Consider the following 8,955-nt stretch of genomic DNA (forward strand, 5'->3'; position numbering starts at 1 on the left):
ATTCATCAAACACATTACATGGTTTTTAAACAATCACCATTGCTATCTGCTTAATAAGGACTATCCATCTGCAAGAAATCTGCAGTCTTTCAGTTGTTAATCAGTAAGATCTTCTTGAGGTATCCCATTTTTAAGTGGCTTTCAGATGTTGATGTCCAAAAATAGTATTCAGTGGGTTCCGCAACAACACAATGGCAACTCGTTGATCCCTCTTGATGGGTCTAAGTTTTTGCTCATAAGGAGTGTATAACCTCATGTAAAAAGATGCATGCAAAATTACCATCAGGGAAAATGGACATCAGAAAGATTTGCTGGTCAGTCTCTTTTTACTCAGCACAACTACGTACATAGGTAATCAGTCACCTTTTAGATTTTTTGATTCATGTAGAAGCCCCAGGTTTTTATTTTACCTTTGTATATAGGGCCTTGCCAACCATTCTAGCATTAGCGTGTCAACTTTGGAAACCAAAATAGTATCTTATGGTTGTCCACCATTGGAACATGTTGAGATTTTGCAGAGAAAAACTATAAAGACAGTGTTTGGATATGCAACCACGTTAGAAAGATTTGTCAATTCATTACACAAAGTGAAATTAAAGCTTGGCACAGTAAAAACATCTAACGGAAGGGGAATTAGCTCAAATGGTAGAGCGCTCGCTTCGCATGTGAGAGGTAAGGGGATCGATGCCCTCATTCTCCATTATCTTCAGTTGTTGACTAGTGTAACTAATGTACACCTTAAAATTAAACCATTCATCAAGCACATCACGTGGTTTTTAAACAATCACCATTGCTATCTGCTTACTAAGGACTATACAGCTGCAAGAAATCTGCAGTCTTTTACTTGTTTATCACTAAAATCTTCTTGACGTATCCCATTTTTTAGTGGCTTTCAGATGTTGATGTCCAAGAATAGTATTCAGTGGGTTCCGCAAAAACACAATGGCAACTCGTTGATCCCTCTTGATGAGTCTAAGTTTTTGCTCACAAGGAGTGTATAACCTCAGGTAAAAAGATGCATGCAAAATTACCATCAGGGAAAATGGACATCAGAAAGATTTGCTGGTCAGTCTCTTTTCATTCAGCACAACTACGTACATAGGTAATGAGTCACCTTTTAAATTTTTTGATTCATGTAGAAGCCCCAGGTTTTTATTTTACCTTTGAAAATAGGGCCTTGCCAACCATTCTAGCATTAGCTTGTAAACTGTGGAAACCAAAATAGTATCTTATAGTTGTCCACCATTGGAACATGTTGAGATTTTGCAGAGAAAAACTATAAAGACAGTGTTTGGATATGCAACCACGTTAGGAAGATTTGTCAATTCATTTCACAAAGTGAAATTAAAGCTTGGCACAGTAAAAACATCTAACGGAAGGGGAATTAGCTCAAATGGTAGAGCGCTCGCTTAGCATGTGAGAGGTAGGGGGATCGATGCCCTCATTCTCCATTATCTTCAGTTGTTGACTAGTGTAACTAATGTACACCTTAAAATTAAACCATTCATAAAACACATTACATGGTTTTTAATCACCATTGCTAAGTGCTTACTAAGCACTATTCAGCTACAAGAAATCTGCAGTCTTTCAGTTGTTAATCAGTAAGATCTTCTTGAGGTATCCCATTTTTAAGTGGCTTTCAGATGTTGATGTCCAAAAATAGTATTCAGTGGGTTCCGCAACAACACAATGGCAACTCGTTGATCCCTCTTGATGGGTCTAAGTTTTTGCTCATAAGGAGTGTATAACCTCATGTAAAAAGATGCATGCAAAATTACCATCAGGGAAAATGGACATCAGAAAGATTTGCTGGTCAGTCTCTTTTTACTCAGCACAACTACGTACATAGGTAATCAGTCACCTTTTAGATTTTTTGATTCATGTAGAAGCCCCAGGTTTTTATTTTACCTTTGTATATAGGGCCTTGCCAACCATTCTAGCAGTAGCTTGGCACAGTAAAAACATCTAACGGAGCTTGGCACAGTAAAAACATCTAACGGAAGGGGAATTAGCTCAAATGGTAGAGCGCTCGCTTAGCATGTGAGAGGTAGGGGGATCAACGCCCTCATTCTCCATTATCTTCAGTTGTTGACTAGTGTAACTAATGCACACCTTAAAATTAAACCATTCATCAAGCACATCACGTGGTTTTAAACAATCACCATTGCTATCTGCTTACTAAGGACTATACAGCTGCAAGAAATCTGCAGTCTTTTACTTGTTAATCACTAAAATCTTCTTGAGGTATCCCATTTTTTAGTGGCTTTCAGATGTTGATGTCCAAGAGTAGTATTCAGTGGGTTCCGCAAAAACACAATGGCAACTTGTTGATCCCTCTTGATGAGTCTAAGTTTTTGCTCACAAGGAGTGTATAACCTCAGGTAAAAAGATGCATGCAAAATTACCATCAGGGAAAATGGACATCAGAAAGATTTGCTGGTCAGTCTCTTTTCATTCAGCACAACTACGTACATAGGTAATGAGTCACCTTTTAAATTTTTTGATTCATGTAGAAGCCCAGGTTTTTATTTTACCTTTGTAAATAGGGCCTTGCCAACCATTCTAGTATTAGCTTGTAAACTGTGGAAACCAAAATAGTATCTTATAGTTGTCCACCATTGGAACATGTTGAGATTTTGCAGAGAAAAACTATAAAGACAGTGTTTGGATATGCAACCACGTTAGGAAGATTTGTCAATTCATTTCACAAAGTGAAATTAAAGCTTGGAACAGTAAAAACATCTAACGGAAGGGGAATTAGCTCAAATGGTAGAGCGCTCGCTTAGCATGTGAGAGGTAGGGGGATTGACGCCCTCATTCTCCATTATCTTCAGTTGTTGACTAGTGTTACTAATGTACACCTTAAAATTAAACCATTCATAAAACACATTACATGGTTTTTAATCACCATTGCTAAGTGCTTACTAAGCACTATTCAGCTACAAGAAATCTGCAGTCTTTCAGTTGTTAATCAGTAAGATCTTCTTGAGGTATCCCATTTTTAAGTGGCTTTCAGATGTTGATGTCCAAAAATAGTATTCAGTGGGTTCCGCAACAACACAATGGCAACTCGTTGATCCCTCTTGATGGGTCTAAGTTTTTGCTCATAAGGAGTGTATAACCTCATGTAAAAAGATGCATGCAAAATTACCATCAGGGAAAATGGACATCAGAAAGATTTGCTGGTCAGTCTCTTTTTACTCAGCACAACTACGTACATAGGTAATCAGTCACCTTTTAGATTTTTTGATTCATGTAGAAGCCCCAGGTTTTTATTTTACCTTTGTAAATAGGGCCTTGCCAACCATTCTAGCATTAGCGTGTCAACTTTGGAAACCAAAATAGTATCTTATGGTTGTCCACCATTGGAACATGTTGAGATTTTGCAGAGAAAAACTATAAAGACAGTGTTTGGATATGCAACCACGTTAGAAAGATTTGTCAATTCATTACACAAAGTGAAATTAAAGCTTGGCACAGTAAAAACATCTAACGGAAGGGGAATTAGCTCAAATGGTAGAGCGCTCGCTTCGCATGTGAGAGGTAGGGGGATCGATGCCCTCATTCTCCATTATCTTCACTTGTTGACTAGTGTAACTAATGTACACCTTAAAATTAAACCATTCATCAAGCACATCACGTGGTTTTTAAACAATCACCATTGCTATCTGCTTACTAAGGACTATACAGCTGCAAGAAATCTGCAGTCTTTTACTTGTTTATCACTAAAATCTTCTTGACGTATCCCATTTTTTAGTGGCTTTCAGATGTTGATGTCCAAGAATAGTATTCAGTGGGTTCCGCAAAAACACAATGGCAACTCGTTGATCCCTCTTGATGAGTTTAAGTTTTTGCTCACAAGGAGTGTATAACCTCAGGTAAAAAGATGCATGCAAAATTACCATCAGGGAAAATGGACATCAGAAAGATTTGCTGGTCAGTCTCTTTTCATTCAGCACAACTACGTACATAGGTAATGAGTCACCTTTTAGATTTTTTGATTCATGTAGAAGCCCCAGGTTTTTATTTTACCTTTGTAAATAGGGCCTTGCCAACCATTCTAGCATTAGCTTGTAAACTGTGGAAACCAAAATAGTATCCTATGATTGTCCACCATTGGAACATGTTGAGATTTTGCAGAGAAAAACTATAAAGACAGTGTTTGGATATGCAACCACGTTAGGAAGATTTGTCAATTCATTTCACAAAGTGAAATTAAAGCTTGGCACAGTAAAAACATCTAACGGAAGGGGAATTAGCTCAAATGGTAGAGTGCTTGCTTAGCATGTGAGAGGTGGAGGGATCGACGCCCTCATTCTCCATTATCTTCAGTTGTTGACTAGTGTAACTAATGCACACCTTCAAAATTAAACCATTCATCAAACACATTACATGGTTTTTAAACAATCACCGTTGCTATCTGCTTAATAAGGACTATCCATCTGCAAGAAATCTGCAGTCTTTCAGTCGTTAATTACTAAAATCTTCTTGAGGTATCCCATTTTTTAGTGGCTTTCAGATGTTGATGTCCAAGAATAGTATTCAGTGGGTTCCGCAAAAACACAATGGCAACTCGTTGATCCCTCTTGATGGGTCTAAGTTTTTGCTCACAAGGAGTGTATAACCTCAGGTAAAAAGATGCATGCAAAATTACCATCAGGGAAAATGGACATCAGAAAGATTTGCTGGTCAGTCTCTTTTTACTCAGCACAACTACGGACATAGGTAATGAGTCACCTTTTAGATTTTTTGATTCATGTAGAAGCCCCAGGTTTTTATTTTACCTTTGTATATAGGGCCTTGCCAACCATTCTAGCATTAGCGTGTCAACTGTGGAAACCAAAATAGTATGTTATGGTTGTCCACCATTGGAACATGTTGAGATTTTGCAGAGAAAAACTATAAAGACAGTGTTTGGATATGCAACCACGTTAGGAAGATTTGTCAATTCATTACACAAAGTGAAATTAAAGCTTGGCACAGTAAAAACATGTAACGGAAGGGGAATTAGCTCAAATGGTAGAGCGCTTGCTTAGCATGTGAGAGGTAGGGGGATCGACGCCCTCATTCTCCATTATCTTCAGTTGTTGACTAGTGTAACTAATGCACACCTTCAAAATTAAACCATTCATCAAACACATTACATGGTTTTTAAACAATCACCATTGCTATCTGCTTAATAAGGACTATCCATCTGCAAGAAATCTGCAGTCTTTCACTTGTTAATTACTAAAAATCTTCTTGAGGTATCCCATTTTTTAGTGGCTTTCAGATGTTGATGTCCAAGAATAGTATTCAGTGGGTTCCGCAAAAACACAATGGCAACTCGTTGATCCCTCTTGATGGGTCTAAGTTTTTGCTCACAAGGAGTGTATAGCCTCAGGTAAAAAGATGCATGCAAAATTACCATCAGGGAAAATGGACATCAGAAAGATTTGCTGGTCAGTCTCTTTTTACTCAGCACAACTACGGACATAGGTAATGAGTCACTTTTTAGATTTTTTGATTCATGTAGAAGCCCCAGGTTTTTATTTTACCTTTGTATATAGGGCCTTGCCAACCATTCTAGCATTAGCGTGTCAACTGTGGAAACCAAAATAGTATGTTATGGTTGTCCACCATTGGAACATGTTGAGATTTTGCAGAGAAAAACTATAAAGACAGTGTTTGGATATGCAACCATGTTAGGAAGATTTGTCAATTCATTACACAAAGTGAAATTAAAGCTTTGCACAGTAAAAACATCTAATGGAAGGGGAATTAGCTCAAATGGTAGAGCGCTCGCTTCGCATGTGAGAGGTAGGGGGATCAACGCCCTCATTCTCCATTATCTTCAGTTGTTGACTAGTGTAACTAATGCACACCTTAAAATTAAACCATTCATCAAGCACATCACGTGGTTTTAAACAATCACCATTGCTATCTGCTTACTAAGGACTATACAGCTGCAAGAAATCTGCAGTCTTTTACTTGTTTATCACTAAAATCTTCTTGACGTATCCCATTTTTTAGTGGCTTTCAGATGTTGATGTCCAAGAATAGTATTCAGTGGGTTCCGCAAAAACACAATGGCAACTCGTTGATCCCTCTTGATGAGTCTAAGTTTTTGCTCACAAGGAGTGTATAACCTCAGGTAAAAAGATGCATGCAAAATTACCATCAGGGAAAATGGACATCAGAAAGATTTGCTGGTCAGTCTCTTTTCATTCAGCACAACTACGTACATAGGTAATGAGTCACCTTTTAAATTTTTTGATTCATGTAGAAGCCCCAGGTTTTTATTTTACCTTTGTAAATAGGGCCTTGCCAACCATTCTAGCATTAGCTTGTAAACTGTGGAAACCAAAATAGTATCTTATAGTTGTCCACCATTGGAACATGTTGAGATTTTGCAGAGAAAAACTATAAAGACAGTGTTTGGATATGCAACCACGTTAGGAAGATTTGTCAATTCATTTCACAAAGTGAAATTAAAGGTTGGCACAGTAAAAACATCTAACGGAAGGGGAATTAGCTCAAATGGTAGAGAGCTCGCTTAGCATGTGAGAGGTAGGGGGATCGAAGCCCTCATTCTCCATTATCTTCAGTTGTTGACTAGTGTAACTAATGCACACCTTAAAATTAAACCATTCATGAAACACATTACGAGGTTTTTAAACAATCACCATTGCTATCTGCTTACTAAGGACTATACAGCTGCAAGAAATCTGCAGTCTTTTACTTGTTAATCACTAAAATCTTCTTGAGGTATCCCATTTTTTAGTGGCTTTCAGATGTTGATGTCCAAGAGTAGTATTCAGTGGGTTCCGCAAAAACACAATGGCAACTTGTTGATCCCTCTTGATGAGTCTAAGTTTTTGCTCACAAGGAGTGTATAACCTCAGGTAAAAAGATGCATGCAAAATTACCATCAGGGAAAATGGACATCAGAAAGATTTGCTGGTCAGTCTCTTTTCATTCAGCACAACTACGTACATAGGTAATGAGTCACCTTTTAGATTTTTTGATTCATGTAGAAGCCCAAGGTTTTTATTTTACCTTTGTAAATAGGGCCTTGCCAACCATTCTAGCATTAGTTTGTAAACTGTGGAAACCAAAATAGTATCTTATAGTTGTCCACCATTGGAACATGTTGAGATTTTGCAGAGAAAAACTATAAAGACAGTGTTTGGATATGCAACCACGTTAGGAAGATTTGTCAATTCATTTCACAAAGTGAAATTAAAGCTTGGAACAGTAAAAACATCTAACGGAAGGGGAATTAGCTCAAATGGTAGAGCGCTCGCTTAGCATGTGAGAGGTAGGGGGATTGACGCCCTCATTCTCCATTATCTTCAGTTGTTGACTAGTGTTACTAATGTACACCTTAAAATTAAACCATTCATAAAACACATTACATGGTTTTTAATCACCATTGCTAAGTGCTTACTAAGCACTATTCAGCTAAAAGAAATCTGCAGTCTTTCAGTTGTTAATCAGAAAGATCTTCTTGAGGTATCCCATTTTTAAGTGGCTTTCAGATGTTGATGTCCAAAAATAGTATTCAGTGGGTTCCGCAACAACACAATGGCAACTCGTTGATCCCTCTTGATGGGTCTAAGTTTTTGCTCATAAGGAGTGTATAACCTCATGTAAAATGATGCATGCAAAATTACCATCAGGGAAAATGGACATCAGAAAGATTTGCTGGTCAGTCTCTTTTTACTCAGCACAACTACGTACATAGGTAATCAGTCACCTTTTAGATTTTTTGATTCATGTAGAAGCCCCAGGTTTTTATTTTACCTTTGTATATAGGGCCTTGCCAACCATTCTAGCATTAGCGTGTCAACTTTGGAAACCAAAATAGTATCTTATGGTTGTCCACCATTGGAACATGTTGAGATTTTGCAGAGAAAAACTATAAAGACAGTGTTTGGATATGCAACCACGTTAGGAAGATTTGTCAATTCATTACACAAAGTGAAATTAAAGCTTGGCACAGTAAAAACATCTAACGGAAGGGGAATTAGCTCAAATGGTAGAGCGCTCACTTCGCATGTGAGAGGTAGGGGGATCGATGCCCTCATTCTCCATTATCTTCAGTTGTTGACTAGTGTAACTAATGTACACCTTAAAATTAAACCATTCATCAAGCACATCACATGGTTTTTAAACAATCACCATTGCTATCTGCTTACTAAGGACTATACAGCTGCAAGAAATCTGCAATCTTTTACTTGTTTATCACTAAAATCTTCTTGACGTATCCCATTTTTTAGTGGCTTTCAGATGTTGATGTCCAAGAATAGTATTCAGTGGGTTCCGCAAAAACACAATGGCAACTCGTTGATCCCTCTTGATGAGTCTAAGTTTTTGCTCACAAGGAGTGTATAACCACAGGTAAAAAGATGCATGCAAAATTACCATCAGGGAAAATGGACATCAGAAAGATTTGCTGGTCAGTCTCTTTTCATTCAGCACAACTACGTACATAGGTAATGAGTCACCTTTTAAATTTTTTGATTCATGTAGAAGCCCCAGGTTTTTATTTTACCTTTGAAAATAGGGCCTTGCCAACCATTCTAGCATTAGCTTGTAAACTGTGGAAATCAAAATAGTATCCTATGATTGTCCACCATTGGAACATGTTGAGATTTTGCAGAGAAAAACTATAAAGACAGTGTTTGGATATGCAACCACGTTAGGAAGATTTGTCAATTCATTTCACAAAGTGAAATTAAAGCTTGGCACAGTAAAAACATCTAACGGAAGGGGAATTAGCTCAAATGGTAGAGCGCTCGCTTAGCATGTGAGAGGTAGGGGGATCGATGCCCTCATTCTCCATTATCTTCAGTTGTTGACTAGTGTAACTAATGTACACCTTAAAATTAAACCATTCATCAAACACATTACATGGTTTTTAAACAATCACCATTGCTAAGTGCTTACTAAGCACTATTCAGCTGCAAGAAA

This window comes from Oryzias latipes, chromosome 20 (genome assembly GCF_053564925.1).
Source record: "Oryzias latipes strain Hd-rR chromosome 20, Olatipes_Hd-rR_3.1".
NCBI lineage: Eukaryota > Metazoa > Chordata > Actinopteri > Beloniformes > Adrianichthyidae > Oryzias > Oryzias latipes.